Source organism: Salvia miltiorrhiza, chromosome 8, assembly GCF_028751815.1.
Source record: "Salvia miltiorrhiza cultivar Shanhuang (shh) chromosome 8, IMPLAD_Smil_shh, whole genome shotgun sequence".
In the NCBI taxonomy this organism is placed as follows: Eukaryota; Viridiplantae; Streptophyta; class Magnoliopsida; order Lamiales; family Lamiaceae; genus Salvia; species Salvia miltiorrhiza.
Genome location: NC_080394.1, coordinates 48,788,919 through 48,811,291, shown reverse-complemented (window position 1 = coordinate 48,811,291; position 22,373 = coordinate 48,788,919). Strand labels below are relative to the sequence as shown.

At 36.9% G+C, this 22,373-nt stretch overlaps 1 long non-coding RNA gene across 2 annotated transcripts; it reads right to left on the bottom strand.

Annotated features, from left to right (window-relative positions):
• Positions 1-16,589: 16,589 nt before the first annotated feature.
• LOC130996970 (uncharacterized) lies at positions 16,590-19,300 on the bottom strand. 2 transcript variants are annotated; one of them, XR_009092894.1, is made up of 5 exons: positions 18,623-19,300; positions 18,110-18,172; positions 17,944-18,039; positions 17,614-17,807; positions 16,590-16,883 (listed from the first exon to the last, which is right to left on the bottom strand). It is a non-coding gene; the product is annotated as an uncharacterized LOC130996970 (long non-coding RNA). The 2 variants fall into 2 exon arrangements; XR_009092895.1 differs by lacking the exon at positions 16,590-16,883 and having other exon boundaries at positions 17,457-17,807.
• Positions 19,301-22,373: the final 3,073 nt, after the last annotated feature.

Genomic DNA, 22,373 nt, shown 5'->3' with positions numbered 1-22,373 from the left:
TAAGAAAAAGAAGAGTCCCTCAAGTTTCCTTACAATATCCATACTGGTTTACCGCTTCTGAAAACGGTGAAGAAATAATTTGAGTTTCTTTTTAATCGAAAAGCTTGAATCTAGTTCCTTAATCATATATATGGTAAATTTGAAAATGAATTAACATGATACTCCCTCCGTTCCACGAAGCATGACACAATTTCTTTTTTGGTCTGTCCCACAAAGCATGACACGTTTCTAAAAATGACAAAAAATTTACCCTTTATTCACATATTCACTTTTTCACCTACCACACTTAACACACAAAATACCAATTTCTTAATTTTCGTGCCGAAAAGAACTGTGTCGTGTTTCATGGGACGGAGGAAGTACTAAATTAATAAAGTGAATTTCAGCATACATGTTGATCAAGCAGTAGAGTGAATATTGGTTAATGCCTTTAGATCATCTCTAATGCATGACACTTAGAGATGATGCTAATTGGTGGTCTCCACCTTAGAGCCACCCATCTCCAGTTCATTGGCTCTATAAGTGGCGCTATAATCTTCATTTCCATTTAATCCAATTTTTACTCTTCTATTTTAAAATTTAACATTTCATTAAAATTAAAAATTCAACATTTCATTAATTAAAATAAAATAACAATTAAATTAATTTAAATAATAAAAAAAATTCAACACTAATAAAAAAATATATTTAAATCTACCCTATATCAATCATCTACGCCTCATCACATCTTAGAGCATGCTCTTGTGCATATGCCAATTGAGCCTCCGACATACCCGAAGTGTCCGCAAAGAGGATTTTGTAATCGAGCTCCTCCCTTCGTACCTCAACTTCTTTGTCTCGCACCTCGGCTTCTTTGAGCCTCACCTTGGCTTCTTTGGCTCACACCTCGGCTTCTTTGGATTTTGCCTCGGTGATAAAACCAGTTTGAATGGCATGTTCCTTCATGCTCTCGGCGACGTGTTCAAGTGCTATATAGTATACGTCTACTTTTCCGACAATGATTCCACCTTCTTCCCCTTTCCTTTGTCGCGCTTCGCCGCTTTCTGGCCTTGGGGCCTCATCGTGATAATCGGCTCCGAAGATGTTGTAGAGGCCGCTCCCTCGGACCCCTTTGACTTTTTTGAAGAATGCACATCCTCGCCCTAAGATGCGAATTTCTGACATTCGCGCAAGATCATCCAACATTTGATTTCTGAGCTCCGTGATGCCCCCCCAATATTCGGTAGTCCTTTGACCATCTCCCAGTATAGAGTTGTGGGTAGTCTTCGCCCACAACATCCATATGAACTCGACGTCTGCAAAACCTATGGGCCTTTGTGTGGCACACCTAACACAGTACACGGCCTTAGGGCTGGAAAAATGTAAACAGACACACACACATAACCCGTCAATTTTCTTTTTAATAAAAGTTACATTGTCACCAATCATAGGACAATTGACATTATGATTGTGGTTGGAAAAATATATCAAAAATTGGTATAGTGCATCGTATCGTAAAATATCGAATTTTTAATGTATCGTGATTTTTGGTAAGGTATAATATTATATAAAATATTATAAGATAAATGTATGGGTTTTTAGAATACTAATGTACGTTGATATCACAATATATATAAAAAAATCAACATATACCGCGATATAGGTATATACTGAAATACCATTATAATTAATAGGTGTATAATTATATCTAACTCATCGTTTTTACGAATTCTAAAAAATGTCACAAGCTAAAGGTATTGCCAAAATGATACCCAACCTACAAAAAATATTGTCTATGTCCTATTAAAAATTTTCGGCTCCCAAAAATTAACGTGAATTGTTGGATATCCGACATGAGTTCGCGATCGGCGTAGGTAAGCCATGTTGGATATCTCGCAATCCACGTCAATTTTAGGGAGCTGGAAAATTTTAATATGACATAAATAATATTTTTTTGATAAGTCGAGTGTTGTTTTGATAATACCTTTAGACGATTAAATATTTTATAGAATTCGCTAAAACAATGAGACAGAAAATGACATTTACTATATAATTAATTTATAATGAGATGAAAATATTTATAATTCTCAAGTTGATTTTGAAAATTAAATAAATGTAGTATATATAATCAAACGAGATAATTAATTCCCTCAATTCACCAAAATTATGACATTTTTATCATTTTTAACGTCCATTATAAATATAATATTTTCTTTTTATGACATAACCTCATAATTTATTTTTATTATAAGGGTTAATTGTCTGTAAATCCATAACATTTACACAGAATTGGTTTTTGCACCTAATTTTATTTTTCTACTTTTAAATACATAACCTTTCGTTTTTGTCTCAAATTTGTCCGGTGATCGGTTTTTTCTTACGCCGACGCCAGAAATGCCATTGTGGTAGCCAGAATTGATGAGGTGGTAGCCAGAATTGACATCTAAATATATTTTTTACATGTGACAAAAATATAATAAAAAAAGCAATATTTTTTCCAAATCATCATCTTCCCCAACCTAATTCACCTCTCCCCCCCCCCTTCTTCCCCCTTCTCCCCACCTGCTGACCCCTAATTCAGCTCCCCCCACCCGCCATTGCCGTCGGTCGGCCGCTCCCCCTCCCCCTCCCCAAACCCGTCAGTCCTCCCCTCCAGACCCGTCCGCCCTCCCCCTCCCCAGATCTACCCTTCTCTCTATATCTCCCAAAATCGGCCGCAGCTGTTTCCCTCTGGCGAAGCCACTCCGATTCCGGACGCCACTGTTTCCCTACAACGTTGGATTTTATTCGATTTCTTCCGTCAAAGATTTGGGCAATTTGTGGTGAAATTGAATCGCGGGGCGGTGGTTTCCTCGCTACTTACTCTTCGAGAATTTTGCATGCGATTCTGAGGTTGAGAGACTATAAATTGTTGCATTTGTATGATTGGATCATTGCGAATTCGCCTAGATATGGTGTGATTATTGATTGTGCCATGAGGGATCATGTGGTTGGAAATTGATGAGGAGTGAAATATACATGAACATTGATAATACTCTTTTATAGAGAATAATCGATTATATTTCTTCTTGTATATACATAAGTCTATCGTGGAGAGTTCAGAGGTAGCAATTGATATATGGAATAATTAAGAATATCCCCGCGCTAGTCGACCCCTAGCAAGGGAGAAAATACCTCACGTTGGCTGACCCTAGCAAGGGGGAAACTACCCACCGCTGGCTGACCTGGCAAGGGCTAAAATACCCAACGCTGGCTGAGCCTAGCAAGGGTGAAAATACCCAACGCTAGTCCACCCCTAACAAGGGAGAAAATACCCCACGTTGGGTGACCCCTAGCAAGGGAGAAAGCCCGTGCTAGTTGGCTCTAGCAGGGGAGAAAATCCATGCTGGCTGACCTCTAGGAAACATGGGAGCTGGTACTAACTTTAACTTGGAAAAAATGAAAGGTGGAATCCTTAGAGAAAATATGGATATTGCAATGATAAACACCAGTGCTGACTGAACACATATGTCAAGATAAGAAGCCACCATGGAAGCCAGGAGATGGGTGGCGCCAACATTGATCTAGCCAAGACAATCGAAGACCAGCATTGGAAAAATAATGGCACCCGACAAAAGCTGACCAATCTATTTTTTATTAGTGCTCTTGAAAGGTATAGTTAGTTAGACACCATGCAGTGTACGTGAACACTAATTTTTATTGTACCATTTTTATCTGTTGTATAAATAGGGCATTTTATTCATCTAGAAGATGAGCTTTTTTTGTCATTTCTTTCTCAAGAACAAAAAATCTGTAAATTGTAAACTCTCAAACATAGTGAAAACTCCGGCAATCTCCCATGGATGTAGATCTAATGATCGAACCACGTAAATCTTTGTGTTATTTATTGTTTTATTTAAAGGTGTTGATACTTGTTTCATCAGAAATGAAGAAGGCTTTGTTGGGTTTGGGCAATCAGAGTTTTGAATGCCCGATTTTAGTTAGAGTGGTGGTGTGGCTAGCATTGCAGCTCAATGTATTGTATGGTGAAGTTAATGGAATGTATTTTGCTGTTGATCTGTTGAAGGAATGTGTGTTGAACTCTGCATCGCGTGCTTCGTTGTTTTGGGGAGGGCCGACAAGTTTGGGGAGGGGGGAGGGGGCGATGGTGGCGGCAGGGGCGGCGGCGGGTCGGGGAAGATGGGGAAATTAGGGTTTGAGAGTGGGGGAGATTGGAGAAGATGATGAGGTAATTTTTTTTTCTTTTTTTTTCCACATGTCAATTCCAGCTGCCACAATGTCATTCCCGGCGCCGGCGTAAGTAAAAACCAATCACCGAATAAATTTGAGATAAAAATGAAAGGTTATGTATTTAAAAATAAATTTTTTAAATTAAGTGCAAAAACTAATTCCGTGTAAACGTTATGAATTTATAGACAATTACCCCTTATTATAAATACGTCTTATTTATAAAAAAATAACATTTGGTTCACGGTAGGGGTGAGCATCGGTTCGGTTTGGTGCAAAACCGAACCAAAAATTTAAAACCGAAAACCGAACCGATGGTTAAAATTGGAACCGAACCGCACCAATTGGGGGTGTCAAACCGAACCGAAACCGAACCGGTAAAACCGTCGGTTTCGGTTCGGTTTACCGAACCAATGCAAAAAAAAAATCTTTTTTTTCGAAAAAAAATAATTAAAAATCTGTAAAATAATGTAAAAATATATAATTTACTAAAAAACCAATTAATATATTATAAAATATATAAAATATTATAAAATATAAATATATAAACCAATTAAAAATTAGAAAATTGAATATATATTATAAAATATAAATATATAATAAAATATTAATATTTATCGGTTCGGTTCGGTTTAAAACCGAACCAAAAGCTGAAAACCGAAACCGAACCGAAATTATCGGTTTTTAATTTTCGGAACCGAACCGAAAACCGAACCAATAGATTCGGGACCGAACCGCACCAAAACGGTTCGATTCGATTCGGTTTTGCATTTCGGTTCGGTTTTTGCTCACCCCTAGTTCACGGTAATCATGTGATTCCTTTCACACTTGGTAGCAGCCATCATTTATAACAAGCCCCTCCAACGACCAATCAAAAACAAACACATACTGACGTACTTGTAACCGTAATCAACTACCAATTTTCCATTAGTTATTGCATGAAATTGTGAGAATGAAGTTTTAGTTAAGATCGCAAATGATCTCAAATTTTCTTATGAATTTTTTTACCATTAACCCTTTATATTTTGAGGAGATGAAATTTGAAGGGATAAAAAAAGCCCATGCTGAAAAAGAATTACTTACGAAAACTGAATTTTAATACACGTATGGTTTGCAATTTTGCATTAGTACGTAAATTTTAAAGATAAAATTGATAAATAGTCATTTTCAAACTAGTGATGACTGATATATTTGAGGAAGTATATTTATTGTAGTGGTTGGAGAGTAGTTTTCATTTTCAAACAGGACGTGATTGGCAAAAGAGAATAATACAACCAAAGTCAATCATATTTTATCAACTCTTCTTTTGTTATTTTGTGTGTAAATATCAATTCATTTTAATTGCTTCATTGAACTTAAAATTGGGACCATTTATATAATTAGGCACACATTTATCCCTTTTGCGTTTGTAGCCATCACCTATTAAAACACGCTGATGTATCGAATTTACCAATTTAACGAAGCGATAATGCATGAATATATATATTTGTAATATCGAATGATACTCTTATAGAAGTTGAAATTTGGAGCCATGTACTCTTAATTTGCTCCATCAAAAAAAAAAGAAAATAAAAAAGGACCTTTCTATATTCGTTCTTAACTAACTCTAACAACCTTCATTTATAAATTTATCATATTTATATACGATAAAACTTTAATAAATATTAAAAAAAAAACTGGCCTTGACAAGCGATGGTCTTCGTTGAAGAAATTTGAACTTTTCCACACCGACCATTGTAGGAAAATTTATTAGGAGAAATATTTATTTCATTTGTCACTAAAAAATCGCAAAATCCAATCTGATAAGTTAGTGGTATTATTCATTCAGCTATGAGTTTCAATATTGACGGCGTTGTAAATTTGCAATGTAATTTGGAATTGGAAAAGTAGGGAAGAAAACGACCATTCAGTCAACAATCATCATCTTACCCAAATACATTGAATTGCAAGTTGGAAAATTGTGAGGATAATAACATTTTAATTCATAACTATGGGCGAGACAAGACCGAAATAGTAACATTTTTATACTCAAGAGTTAAAATAGAGTGGCATTATTTTAAGGGTTAATGCTAGCTTTTATTTTTTTCTAGATAAAAAATAAAAAATACGTTTTACTCTATTATAAAAAAATTATAAATTTGGAGCTTGAAAGAGTAAATTAAAATTACTCTTACTTTAAGCCGCGAACTTTGTTTGACATTCCCGATCAATAATACAAGTTGAGCTTGTCGAAATCAGTAATGCTAGATTAATTACTACGAGTTGAGTTTATATCAAGTACTAGTGCATTTGTGGTAAATAAATTAATGCACTAATACGCGACATACTTGATCATTGCAAGTCGAGCAATCAACATCAATAGTCGAACATCAATATGCAAAATACACCAATACTCGATCCACATAAGGGTAAAAAAATTCTAAATGAATACAATTTATCTATTTTATGAAATATATTATATTTTAAATTTTATAAAAATGGATAAATACCATTTTTCACCTTTATTTTAATAGTGGTTTAATTTAATATAGGTTGGTATGTAAAATTTAAATGTGTCCCTATCTCTGCATCACTATGTGAGCAAGTCGAACATATTATGGAATTTGTGTCTCTATTTTGATTGACGATTTTACTACACAGATGGAGTTAACTTCCAAATGCACACATTTGGATAGTGATTCATAAGTAAGGATTTGTTAAGGTAAAAATATACAGTATCATTCTTTTTTTCATATAATATATTTAGAAAATAAGGCAAAATTGCACCTAAATACACAAACTTTGCCAAGCGAAGTTAGGATTTTACATTTTAATACACCAACTTTTGTTGTTGTCCAAATTTGACACGACTTAATTCTTAAAAATTCAAAAAACAACCCATTTTTGTAAATAATTATACAAAGATCCACTTATGTTATAATTTGGGACATTTAAACCAAAACAAGATATTTCCTTATGATGTTTTCTTTTAAACCATTTTAGGCGCGGATCAAAGATTAAAAGAAAACATCATAAGGAAATATCTTGTTTTGGTTTAAATGTCCCAAATAATAATATAAGTGAGTCTTTGTATAATTATTTACAAAAAAGGGGTTGTTTTTTGAATTTTTAAGAATTAAGTCGTACGTGTCAAATTTGGACAACAACGAAGTTGGTGTATTAAAATGTAAAATCCTAACTTCGCGTCAAATATAAATTTTTGGCAAAGTTTGTGTATTTTCACGCAATTATCCATAGAAAATAATTAACATACTAAATGTTTGATATCACAAAGTCGAATTCAATTCAATTACGACCAATCTGATTTTTCAAGAAAGTAATTAAATCTTGATCACTCCATACCGTCGAACAACGGTGACTCATCAACTTGCGATATACTAATATTTTTAATTTTTGTTTTTGACAAGACAACTTGCAATAACAAATACCAAAGCAAGGAAACTGCTTCAGCGCAAGAGGGAGATAGATATGTAAAACTCATTTTTAGATCATTTAAAAGCTTGTTCCAAAAAAATAAAAAATAAAATCGGTGATGCTATTTGGATCATTTTGTTCCGGATCAAATACAATAAATATTTGAGTTAATATATAAAAGTGTCCACTTTCATATTGTAAAATTAAAATTTAGCCTATGAAATAAAAATACTTAAAAAATGGCCAGTTTTTTAGCAAAAAGACAGAATTATCCTCCCTTAAAAATTAAAAAATCAACTACACTAATTGTTTCTCTCTCTAGCGTGTTCTCTCTCTGCTCTCTCCCTTCTCTCGCTCTCTCTCTCCCTCCCTCCCTCCCTCCCTCCTCCGGCGAAGCGCCGCCGCCCCGGCCTCGTCGTCTCCGCCCATAGCAGCGCCGAAAACGACGCCGTCCATCCAGATTCTGGCGGTGCATCTAATCCCAACGGTGGTGTGATGAACATGCAATTTTTACCTCTTGGTATGTCATATTTGATGTTCAGTTATGAGGATTTTGTGTGTTTGATGATTTATTTGAGCTTATATTGGTTTATGGTCAAGAACTTGTCACTTGCTTGTTATTTGAACGAATTTTCAGAAATAATGAAGCCGAATTTGGAAGAATTGGCTGAAATACAAATTGTAGTTGAGAGGAGTTCGTGAGCGCAAACGGATCATAAATCGAAGTTCGGACGAGGGAGAACTAGTCAAAACAAAATCTCTGCGCAAAGCTGTCAGGAGTACTGTTTCGTCATGCGGGCTGGGCGCGCGGCCGCGCCTCGGGCCGCGTGACAGCACATATTTTGCGCGATCTTTCTATTATTTCAGCAATTTTTCGATCCTACACGGTTTTGACCTATATTTTGAGACCTAGGGCATATAAATACTCCCAGAAACATATTGAAAGCACCTTTTATCATCTTATATCATATTTTACTTTTCCTGAGAGCTGAGGGAGACGGAGAACGGAGCAGAGCAAGATTGAAGATTCTCAACTATACTACGGTTTTATTGTTGAATGATTATTTGTATTTTTGAGATTTTGATTTCTAGTCATATGTCTATGTGTGGCTAGAATCCTTTTTCCCAAGGTTTAGGGAGTAGACATGATTTGAATTTCTGACTGTTTGATTCAATTAATTGAGATTGTTTTTCCTTTTCATGTTCTTGTTACAATTGTTTGCTTTATTGATTGGCCACCAGTTTAGCATAATCATAGGTTTTAATTTGAGATCGGGAGATGATAATTATTACCTGAACTAAGAACATAGAACACATATATTTAATTCTAAAGGGAATTGATATTTGTGAGGGCGTTAATCCTATGAGCTTTTAGGAGTTGCATGTTAGAAGTGCGATCCGGGGACGGTAGCCTTGCATGTAATCAACGGTTTGTATGCCACGGGAGTGGGTATGAACTAGCTTAGAGATTACCTTAGGAATCATCTCATTAATTGAATTGAACATGTTAATAAGGAGAATCTGTTGAAACCTTTGCCTTGGGAAATCTTCTCTTATCTGTTTCTCTATTTCGCAGCTTGATTTATTTTGTTCCCTGTTCTTTATTTATTTATTTAGTTTTAAAAACAAAACTCTTAATTTCTTTTGTCCAGATAGAGTAAAATAATTTAGGATAGGAATTGGTTAATTCAGTCTCTGTGGAATACGACCTTGCTTGCTACTGTACATAATTGCACCCGTACACTTGCGGCGTGTCAAATAAAATAGCGAACAAGTTTTTGGCGCCGTTGCCGGGGATTGATTATTTATCAGTAATATCTGTAGATTGTTTGAGACTAATCTGGATTTTTTTTTTGTTATTTTTATTTATGTTCTTTATTTTTCTTTTGGTTCTTATTTTTGGTTCTGGAGTTTTACCAGGTAGTGCATGAGCAGCTATGGTGATTTTTGATAGCATGGGCACTACATGCTATCAATGGCCAGCCGAGAGGGTATATTTGAAGAATGTTGCTGCAACCACAAGTTCTGATTCGGTTACTTTGTTAGCCACTCAAATCGCTGCATTGACTTCCAAGATAAATGCTTTGATTATTGCTAAGATGGAGTCAGCTGTGAAAAATCCGATGATGATGGAAGAGGCAAATTTTGTCAGCAATTTGAATTTCAGGAATTTTGAGCAGGGTGGATTTCAAAGAGGACAGCAGGGAAATAATCAAAGTTGGCAACAGTTCTATCATGGAGGGTGCCCGAATAACGCGCTTCAGGCTCCACCAGGTTTCTGTTGGATTTGTATACTGAAAGCAAGAACTTTATGCTTGTATACAATGATTCCTGTTTTCACTATTCTTATCTCCTATCTGATTGTGTTCATGATTGCATATGTATGTTCTTTATCTCTGTATGAGTAGATTATATGGTGTGTTGTAGATCACAGAAGACCATATAATTGGAATAACCTTAAGAGATATAATATGATCACAGCCGAAATAACTCTAGGACAAGTTATTGGTTTAGGCTGCAGTATAGATGGAAGTAGTTTGTCTTGGCTACTTGTCTATACTGGTGCGTCATTACGTATTGATAGGACCACAGTTTGAGATGTATTCTTCTATCTGACTTAAGTGAAGAATCAAGATCTCGGTGACTTATAAGATCTTAATATTAATAAGTATTCAGATATATATGTTAATTCGTATATCACTTTGACTTACTATGGGTGAAAGTTATATTCTAACTCGAGTACTCTGTATCTTGGGTGATAGCGGTTAATATATGATATTTGATTATCTGTATTAGTACCCGTATCCGATATAGGATAATGACATCCCCTTAAGGAGCTCAATAAGGTTTATTACGCTAAACCCTGCAGGTTGATTAAGTTCAGGCGTAATAATAAAGTTTGAGTGGTACTGCTTAAGGAATTATTAAGAGATTAATTAATTTAAGCTGTCAGAGCTCTAATTAATTAATGGATGTCGGATATTTTAAATACGGAGATTTAATAAGTCTAAATACAAGCCCCGACTCATCACCGGCAATAAAGGGGTAAGTCAGTATCGGTTCTCTAGTGGAATGAACTGATATTTATAAATTAATTATGGTATGGGCTGACCATAGATAAATTAATTTATTTGAGGCCTATCTTTATTCCTTGTATCTGGTCCCTGGGTTGGCCCAATGTCTCCTAGCCCAAGTAGGGCAGATTTTCGGCCCTCACCCTAAAACTGGCGCCCCCTCTCAGTTTCTTTATTATTAAATACAACTGTCAGCTCTCAGGAAAATACACTGATAATTATTAGAGTTTTTGAGAGCAGAGAGAGGCGCAGGGAACGTGAGGTGATTTCTGTCTTGGGAATTTCCATAGCTCGTTGTCCATCCAACGTTGGGAGTTGAGCGGGATACAGTCGAGAAGATCAGAGCTGGAGTCTTTCGACACGATCATCAACGACCTGTGCATCCGCTTTACAAGTAAGTAATCCCTAACACCTATGTGCAGCTGTTAAATTCATAGGAGCATGTTAAGATTAATCGTTGTATGGTAAATTAATAATAACCAAGAAACGATCATCGGGCAAACGGAACGTTAATTCAATTTAATATTCCTTCAGTTTCTCTGTCACCAATGGAGTCATCAATGAGGAGAAGAAGCCTAATTTGGAAGAGCTGCTGATGAAATTTATCTCCAAGTCGGATGAGAGGATGGAGAAGCTTGAGTCTACCACTGCTGTTTTAGGGACTCAGATGAAGGTATTTGAGACTCAGATGACTCAAATTACCACTTCTATTAGCAATCTATATCAGTCGGGCCAATTCTCAAGCAATACCGTGGTGAGTCCAAAAGAGCAGTGTATGACCATTGAGCTCGAAAGTGATACATCATATGAAGAGCCTCAAGAGATGGAAGAAGAGCAAGAAGTTCTGAAAGTTTAGATGAGCTTGAAGGATGAAAATTTTAAAAGTGTTGAAGAGCGCAATGTCCTAAATGTAGTCGACACTTGCATCGACCAAGGGAAATCATTGAAGGCTTGTCTCTTTAGCTTTTATCTAACTCCATCTTTTGATTTTAATTTTGATTCATCTGATGAACACTTTTTGGAGTGTGGTAGTACTTTTGATTGTTCACAGGATAGCCATAGTTTTCAAGAAATTTTGAAGGTTGAAAAACCACCTTATCATTGGTTCGCAACATATGATGCACTCAAATTTGATGAAAAGTGGCCACCACCTACACCTACTGGATCGTCGAGCTAACGACGTTAAAAATAGCGCTTATTGGGAGGCAACCCAATCTTGGTTAGTTCGTTTCTTTTTGTTTGTTAGTTTATTTTTGTGCCCCATAAATCCTTTTCAAACTTATTCTCCTTGATGGTGAATAAGTTTGGGGGGATGTGTCTTCGTGGGTGCACTTTTTGTTTTGGTTGTTCTTGTTTGTTCTGTCGTTGAGTTTTCTTAGTCTTGCTTTGGTAGTTCTCTTTGTGATGTACCTTGATGATGATGTGAGATGTGTAGAGTTTTGTTGGATAATTGGCTTATGATGATTTCTGCTTTAAAATTGTGAAATTGCATGCATTTGTGTTGATATTGTTGTGATTGAGCATGATTGATGAATGATAAGCGTGGTCTCTATGTGTTTGCAATCAATGAAATAAGCTGTGAGATTTGAGCCTTGACTGTCACCATTTTACAGTCTTATTTCTTATTCTTGAGTGATTGTTCGAGCATGCATGTGTCTCATTAGAACTTGTCTTGATTTCTCCCTTGAGGCCACATAGTGTGCTTAATAACTTTGAGATGATAGAAGGCCGTCTTTGCTAGCCTATATATCCCATATTTGTCCTATTACTATATATGATCCTAGTTCACCCCTTTGAGCCTTTTATTTTCCATTTTATTTGGTTTAGCTGTAGGTGGGAGCTTGGAGATTGTTGTTATGGGGTAGTTGGTTTGTGGAGATGTGTGTTTATGGATTATGTACTTTGATCTTGATTGAAAAAATCCTAGTACCCTACAAGTCGTTGAAAAAAAAAGAAAAAAAAAAAGGAAAAGAAAGAGAGAGAGAAAAAAAGAAAAGAAAAGAGAGAAAAGAATTGAAAAAAATGGGTACATAGGATGCTTTAGAAAGTCATAATATCATGAGAATTAATTATTGTGTTGTGATGGATTTTGTATTGGAAATTTGGTTTTTGTGATAGGTGGATGATTGTTGAGTTAGAATGTTATAAGGTTGGTGATTGTGCTACATTGAGAATTATCTTTTAGTCACTTAGCCAAATATATCCTACCCTACCAAAGAGCGTACGTTACAACCTTCAATAAAGACCTTTTTGATCTTGGTTATAGGAGCACACGTGTAGTGGTGGAGAGGTGAGACGATCGACAAGCCTATGGTTGAGCACTTGTCTTGCTTGAACTGAGCGTATACACGTCCATGATCTTGATTGATACACTTGAGAGTTAAGAGTTCTTAAATTCTTTATCTTTTGGTGAGGATTGCAAGTCATTGAGACCATAATTTGAAGTTTGTCATGAGTGTGATATCTTGATGATAGGAGATACAAATGCATGTTGATTTTTTGTTGACAAATCTGAAACCACAATGTTATCCACTTTTCCCTGCGCTCTTGTTGATTCATTCTTGATTCATCTTTGTATTGTCCGAGGACGGACAATAGTTTAAGTTTGGGGGGTTGATGAACATGCAATTTTTACCTCTTGGTATGTCATATTTGATGTTTAGTTATGAGGATTTTGTGTGTTTGATGATTTATTTGAGCTTATATTGGTTTATGGTCAAGAACTTGTCACTTGCTTGTTGTTTGAACGAATTTTCAGAAATAATGAAGCCGAATTTGGAAGAATTAGCTGAGATACAAATTGTAGTTCGTCTTGAAAGGAGTTCGTGAGCGCAAACGGATCATAAATCGGAGATCGGACGAGGGAGAACGAGTCAAAACAAAATCTCTGCGCAAAGCTGTCAGGAGTACTGTTTCGTCATGCGGGCTGGGGGCGCGGCCGCGCCTCGGGCCACGTGACAGCACAGATTTTGCGCGATCTTTCTATTATTTCAGCTATTTTTCGATCCTACACGGTTTTGACCTATATTTTGAGACCTAGGTCATATAAATACTCCCAGAAACATATTGAAAGCACCTTTTATCATCTTATATCATATTTTACTTTTCCTGAGAGCTGAGGGAGACGGAGAACAGAGCAGAGCAAGATTGAAGATTCTCAACTATACTACGGTTTTATTGTTGAATGATTATTTGTATTTTTGAGATTTTGATTTCTAGTCATATGTCTATGTGTGGCTAGAATCCTTTTTTCCCAGGGTTTAGGGAGTAGACATGATTTGAATTTCTGACTGTTTGATTCAATTAATTGAGATTGTTTTTCCTTTTCATGTTCTTGTTACAATTGTTTGCTTTATTGATTGGCCACCAGTTTAGCTTAATCATAGGTTTTAATTTGAGATCGGGAGATGATAATTATTACCTGAACTAAGAACATAGAACACATATATTTAATTCTAAAGGGAATTGATATTTGTGAGGGCGTTAATCCTATGAGCTTTTAGGAGTTGCATGTTAGAAGTGCGATCCGGGGACGGTAGCCTTGCATGTAATCAACGGTTTGTATGCCACGGGAGTGTGTATGAACTAGCTTAGAGATTGCCTTAGGAATCATCTCATTAATTGAATTGAACATGTTAATAAGGAGAATCTGTTGAAACCTTTGCCTTGGGAAATCTTCTCTTATCTGTTTCTCTATTTCGCAGCTTGATTTATTTTGTTCCCTGTTCTTTATTTATTTATTTAGTTTTAAAAACAAAACTCTTAATTTCTTTTGTCCAGATAGAGTAAAATAATTTAGGATAAGAATTGGTTAATTCAGTCTCTGTGGAATACGACCTTGCTTGCTATTGTACACAATTGCACTCGTACACTTGCGGCGTGTCAAATAAAATAGCGAACATGGTGGCTTGTGGTTGTGGCACCGCCAGGGTTCCAGGTCTCTCTCTCTCTTTAAATCGCCCGCCGTCGTGCCGCCTCCAACGCTGTGTCGCCGATCCCCTCACTGCTGCTGCCGTCAGCTTTCTCTCTTGTTGCGGAAATCCGATGACTAAGAGCGATCGTCAGAGTTCCAGACCTCCAATTTGGGTGAAATAGAAGTTGATCTGTTGAGATTTGGGCGAATTGGGCGAATTGGTGATTTTGGTGGTTATGGCGGATAACTGCAGGTCGGCAGCCATTGAAGCATGTGATGTCTGTGCTTCTGAACACGAGTCTGTCTCTGAAGCCAATCAAGCTGCGGAGGAGGAACTTGATGTCAATGGCAATCTGATTGAACACGACGAGCTGATTGAACACGACGAGCTGGTCGGTGATCAGCAGAGGAGATGGCGACAGATCTCTCTCTCTCTCTCTCTCTCTCTCTCTCTCGACAAATCTCCCCCAGATCTATTGTGAATTTGAGTTTTTCTAGTTTTTCTCCCCCAAAAATTGAAGGCGGCGGCGGCCACCCTTCCTCTCCAGCGGCGGTGACTACGGTGGCGGTGGAAAATAGAGAATAAGGAAAAGAAGAAGATCTCGTGTGATTGAAGGAGTTTCTAGAGAAATCCGAGCTCAAAGTGAAGGATGAATTTGCGTCCAAATGCTTCGAAGTCGATAATATTTTGTTGTATTTTGATCGTAGATTGAATTTATTCATATAATATTTTGTTGTATTTTGATTGTTGATTCGGAGGAATTGATGTATTTTGTTGGTAGATTGAATTGTTGTATTTTGGTGTTCTTAAATTCACAATCAGATTTATGGTTTCTCTAATCGAATTTGTGGTTTAAATTAATATTCTTGAATTAATAATTAGATCTATGAATTTACAATTTAATATTCTCCAATTCACAATTAAATTTATGAATTCACAATTTAATGTTCTTGAATTCGAAATCCCAACGCGACTCAGGGGGTTGAATGCAGATCAGAGATTAGTCTTCTACCAGAAAATCAGAAGAAAGCTGGCTGGAATAAATCAGTGCAAAAGAAAAGAACTGGGGGCGATCTCCCCCTTAAATTGGGATTGAATAGACTCCTACACCAAAGACCCAAGAAACATCTCGCAAGGATGCAGGAGCGAAAGAGGATGATAGAGAAAGGGGAGGCCCCTTTAATATCACACTACTAGAAAAACGCACATAGATAACGGATTTTATCCGTTATCTATGAGCAAAAAAAGCGTTGTGTATAGTGGTGTTATCTATTATAGGTGTCATACACAACGGTTTAAAAACCGTTATCTATGAAGGGAAAAGATAACAGTACAACCACACATACATAACGGTTATAAAACCGTTATCTATGAAGGGAATAGATAACAGTACAACCACACATACATAACGGTTATAAAACCGTTATCTATATTGATTATACATAACGGTTTTCGACTGTTATGTATTATAATTTATCCGTTATCTATTCCATAATATATATTTTTTCATATTATAGTTAACAGTTTTTTATACTTTTTATAACGGTTTAAACCGTTATCTTTGTAAGAAAAAGATAACGGTTTTCGACCGTTATCTATTCCATAATACATATTTTTTTCATATTATAGTTAACAGTTTTTTATACTTTTTATAACGGTTTAAACCGTTATCTTTGTAAATATTATAGTTAACAGTTTTTTATACTTTTTATAACGGTTTAAACCGTTATCTTTGTAAGAAAAAGATAACGGTTTTCGACTGTTATGTATTAGAATTAATCCGTTATGTATTATATAATATTTCTTTTTTCTCATATTATAGATAACAGTTTTTATACTTTTTATAACGGTTTAAACCGTTATCTTTGTAAGATATAGATAACGGTTTTGTATGTATTAGATGACAGTTTTTCACATATTTTTTATTTATTCTTAATTTTTCCTTTTATGAATATCTAAAAATAAATAAAAAAAATTCAAATAATAAAATAACATTGACAAGATAATATTAGCATATATAACATAACATCCAACAATTCGAGCTACACAAGTTGCCTGTTAATACATGTTTTACTACATGCGCATGTAGTAAATATCACATACATTTCTGTCTACCAATTCTCCCACCATACAAGTACCAGCTTCTTAATTTCGCCCAATTTTATACAAACTACATCACCAGGGACAAGAATAGCAGCATCTTTTCCATGGACTTATCATGGAACCTTCTGTTCCAAACTCTTCTAGTCTCTTCAGCGCTGCCCGGTTCAAGAACCTACAGTTACACTAAAACACTTTTGTCACAAATGGCTCACTGCTGCACTTAATAGTAGCACTACTCCCTGCATTAATTATTTCTTTCCTTTTTTTCACAAGAGTATAAGATCTTCCAGGAAAGAGATGAGAGGAAAAGCAGATGATAGAGAAGCAGCCAACAAATAAATATGAGATGATAGCTGCAATGATGGAGATGAAAGTGATGCTTCCATTGAAATATAAACATGCGTAAGAGTTTCACCTGGTAATTGAAATAGAAGCATGCACTGAGCAATTAACTACATAAGGTTCAAGCTAGCCATGAAATATAAGGTGGCAAAAAATCCAGCGACGAGCGATGAACATTAAACCTTGATGATGCTAATGAAGTTTACTTACTAGTTTCATTTATCAGAACTCTCATAATCAAATATTGCCTTGCAAGTATTAACATCACAAACATACCATAATAAACCCTGCAAACACACACACAAATCCAACAGCAAAACCTCACTTAGTCTTCCTATCTTCCAAAAAGATGAATCCATTGCCATCTCAAGTCTAAGAAGCTTCAAAAAAGGCAGTCTCATTCAAAAAGATCATTTTTTTTTATTATCACAAGTCTACATCTCCTGTACAACCCCACAACTACACAAGATACACCTCTAACAGCATATGAAGAAGCATTGTAAACCAACGATATAGCAAGGTCATAAGCAGGAAAATTTCACAAGGTTTAAGCTGCAAACCTCAGCTACACGACGTAGACAACGTGGGAAAGCTTCCCATCATCGAAAGGCAGCCGGATATACTCCTGCGCGAACTCCTCCGCAATCTCAAAGGCAAGCTCCCCCTGCAAAGCCTTGCAATACATAAACAGCACAGCAGTAGCCGCCACACTGTAGAGCAACAGAATCGTCATAAACCCCGTGTATACGACGGCCTGAAACACGAATGCCCAGCTAACTTTTATCAGTAACTGACCATTACATCCCCACACAAAGTTCAGTATATAAAATTAGAAGTAGTAAAATAAATAGAAGATTCAAGAAAAACGATTAAGAGACAAATCTTTATACCTCACTTTCTATTAGCAACTGGCCCAGTGCATTCGGAAGATAAGGAAATATTGAAGGTCTTAGAGTGTCCACCATACGATGAATGAAAGAGGTAACCTAGAAAAAAATGTGTCGTTAGATAGAGTTTGGAATATGGCCATCAAGTGGAGAGATCTGCAATTCTTACCTTACTTCGCAGGGGTTCTACCTTTGGGAAGACAACAAGAATTTGCAGGAGAATATCCAAAGTCTAGAATAAATAACAAGTCATCAGTATGTGCAAAATGAATATTGTGCAAAATGAATATTGCAACTGGCACTATTCAACAATGAAAAATATGCAGTTGGAAAAACTTTCCCCCCTTTAACTCTAATGAAGTTTAATTATGAAAGTCAGGAAGCAGAACTTTAACTTCATCAGAAACAACTCAAGGGAATTTAGAACCTCTAATTCTTGAATCAAAAATTTGCACATTTTAATAGTAATAAAAACCATTCTCCTGTAAAGGAAGTACCGTGTCATTTCCCAGGTTAGACAATAAACGGTATATAAATTATCTCAATCGAGGTCTTTTAAATGATCCCCAATCACATAATCATATAATACTTCACCTACATGACCTAAGCAGCACCAAGAATTGAAATTCAGTTCTATCTCAAATGGACTGGTAAAACAGAGTTGAGAGTTAGCATTGCATACTTGCTCTTATTGTACTCAAACTCGATATGAAGGCAGTCCTCAATTCCAACTTCCATCTACAAGTTCAAATAGAAAAAAGGAAGAAAAAGATTATAGGCATACTCTTGTGAAGAATGAGTGGGATAATAAGCAATTTACACTCAATATCTGTATCACATATCTGATATTATATGGAAACTGCATTACAAACATAAAGAATGAGCCTTCTTATTTTGCAACTTCCCCTGCAGTCATCCAGAGAGATCTCGTAAACATTACTATGCAACATAAGATTTAACCAAACACGTCGTGGTACACACATAAAGTAAGGATTTTCAGAAGACAACTTTATAACAAGTAATTTTAACTAATGGAATATGATACACACTTAAATACATGTGCAGTGAGGCATCTAAACAAGAACCAAAGCATGTAGCAACTAAATCCAAAACTTTTAGAAGGCAAAGCATTATTTAAAGGAATTGCTTAAAGGATATGGTAACATCAAATATGGAGAAAGGAATACACTGTAGGTTTGCTTCCAAGATAGAATTATAAAACAATAGCAACCCCAGACACGAGCCTTCTTCTAAGCAAATATACAGTATACACACACCAATAGAATGAGAAGACCACTCGGAGAGAGCATAGGGGCTAATCTTAAGGTAAAATACCTGCTCAGAAAGATAAGATGCATATGCTCTCATTCCAAATCCCAGTGCTCGTGTGCGGCTTCCCTGAGCACATGATAATCGTCTCCTTTAGCTACAAGTTTAAGAGAAGTTAAATTAAGTTTGAGCCAGACATAACACATAAAAAATTAAGAGAGAATATAGCCAATCAGCAAACATATTTATCAGACTTTTTGTAAGTACCATGGATATGCTGCTGTTTCTGTTCAATTTCATCATCTGTAAATCCTTGACGAAGGGAAACCATTAAGTTAACTATGTTTCTCCAGTTCATTTTGTTAGGTTCTTGTTCGGCTGACTTAGGAGTGGGTATATTAAACAAGGATTGCAACAAAGTTCGAGCAAAAGCCCTAATCTAAATCATATTGTTACCAACAAAGTTCAAAAATTAGGGATTTGGAATGAGATTTGCGTAAGGGATGTATAATTAGGGATTCTACCTTGGTGGTGGCTATTGTAGAAGGCGGCGGCGACAGCGGCGGCTCCTAGGGTCTGCGATTGAGAGCTCGACCGGCGACAGCTGCTAGGCCTAACGGACGGAGAGAGAGAGACAGGTGCGGTAGGTGGCAGACGGAGAAGCAAAAAGCCCGATCTGCTGCTGCCGCTGCGAGAAGAGCGGCGTCGGCGGAGGAGAGGGGTGGTCTGCTCGTGCTCGGTGGAGGGGAGAAGGGTGCTCCACCTCTCGATCTGCTGCTGCGAGAAGAGCGGCGTCAGAGGCGACGCGATGCAGGGTGGGTGGGGGCAGGGGCAGTCACTGACTCACTGGCACCGGCGTCCGGTTGCTCGTGCAGCGTCGTCCGGCGCGGCGTCACCGGGGGAGGCGGCGGGTGTGTTAGGAGTATTGGAGCAGAAGCTTGAAAATCAGATTTTGAGTTAGGTTTCGAATTTTACCTAATAAAAATATATATTTATGAAAAAAAACAATGTTAATACATAACAGTTATATAACGCATTTCTTAACGGTAAAAAAACTGTTGTAAAAAAGTGTTAATAGATAACGGTTGACGTAACGGTTTATCAAACCGTTATGTATGTAACTAATAGATAACGCTAAAAGATAACGGATTACATCATACTGTTATCTATTGTTATGGATAACACTACATAGATAACGGATTTCTTCAAAACCGTTGTCTTTTCTAGAAAATGCGCTCATACATAACGGTTTTTAAAAAAAACCGTTATGTATGAAGTGTTATGTATGTGAAATTTTGTAGTAGTGAGACGAGGATGAAAGGGGATCGGGCGAGAACCAACCAGAAAATCAATTGGAGGACAGTAAAACACAGACCAATCAAGACCATTTGGATGAAGGCACAAGAATTTGGGGGTTCGGAAAAGAAATTGGATTGTCTAGCAGCTTCGGCGATTTCGAGATGGCCAAGCAACTAAATGGAGGCAAAGATTCCGATGGCGCAGATGAGAATAAGATACCTAATTTTTAATGAAGGTTCTTTCATACAATATTCGTGGTCTGGGGAGCAAGATTAAGAAGAGGGAGATCAGAGAAACCAAGAATAGATTGGAGTTGGATTTTGCTTGATACAAGAAACAAAAATTGAAAGGTTCTATGATTTGGACCTCAAGAGCATCTGGGGGTCAGAATTTTTCGGGTATGCTGAACGCCATGCTAAAGGAAGGTCAGAGGGGATTCTGACCATGTGGAACAAAGCACGATTTTCCAGTTGTAGTCATTGGGACATCCCGGGTGCCCTGTTCGTGAATGATAGATGGAGCTCAGGTAACATCAATTGCTGTATTATTAATGTTTATGCTTCCCAAAATATGAGAGATAAGGAGGTGCTTTGGGATAGAATTGGTCTTGTGGTGAAGCAATACAAAGAATTTTGTATCTGTATAGCAGTGGATTTTAACTCAATCCGAAATAGTTCCGAAAGGGTCGGAAGGGGAACACAATTCTCCAGTAGAGACATGCAGGGTTTCGATAATTTTGCCAGGAACTCCAATTTGGTTGAAGTCCGGCTGCAGGGGAGGAAGTTCACGTGGTATCAACCACAGGGTCAGTGTAAATAAAAACTTGATAGGTTCTTGGTGAATGAAAAATGGTTGTCTATCTGGCCTCAATCAAGAGTGAGAGGTCTCCAAAGAACGATATCCGATCACTGCCCGATTACGTTGGAAACAAAGGCGGTGGATTGGGGACCGAAGCCTTTTCGATTTATCAACGCTTGGTCAAAGCATCAAGATTTTGAGAGAGTGGTTAAAGATTCTTGGCAACGAAGTTGTATTAACGGATGGAATTGTTATGTCTTTAAGGAAAAACTAAAGAGGCTAAAGAAATATCTCAAGTTTTGGAACAAAACCACTTTTGGGCAGGTCGAGGATAATATCTCGAGGCTACGCGATGAAATTCAGAAATGGGACATCATTGATGATATTATGGGCTTGGAGGAAGATGAGGCCACCAAGAGAAATGAAGCAGAGGCGAGATTGCTTATTCAGATGAACAATAAGGATTGCCTGCTCACTCAAAAATCGAGAATGCAATGGTTGAAGAATGGAGATGTCAACAGTGGAATTTTTCACAAGGCAATTACAGGTAGAAGAATGAAGAATGAGATACCGGGGATTCTTGTAGATGATTCCTGGATTGATGAGCCAAATGCGGTGAAAAGCGAGGTCAGATCTCACTTCCAGTCACAATTCCGGAAGAGAACTAGAGTAAGTCCAAACCTCCCCGAGGACTTCGTTCAAAAGAAAATTTCAGATAAAGCAAGAGGGCGGCTAGACAACCCTTTCACGGAAGAGGAGATCAAGATGGCGGTGTGGAATTGTGATAGCGGGAAAAGCCCCGAACCCGACAGCTTTAACTTTCATTTCATGAAGTCATGTTGGGAGATAATCAAGGAGGACATCTTCAAAGTGTTCAAGGAGTTTCATTCTTATGGCAAGTTGACTAGAGGAAGCAACCCTTCCTTTGTTGTTTTAATACCAAAGAAAGAAGCAACGTCGGGCCTCAAAGACTTCAGACCGATCTCTCTTATCAACTGTTTATACAAGGTAACTGCAAAAGTTCTTTCATCGAGAGTGAAGTAGGTGCTGAAGCATATCATATCCGT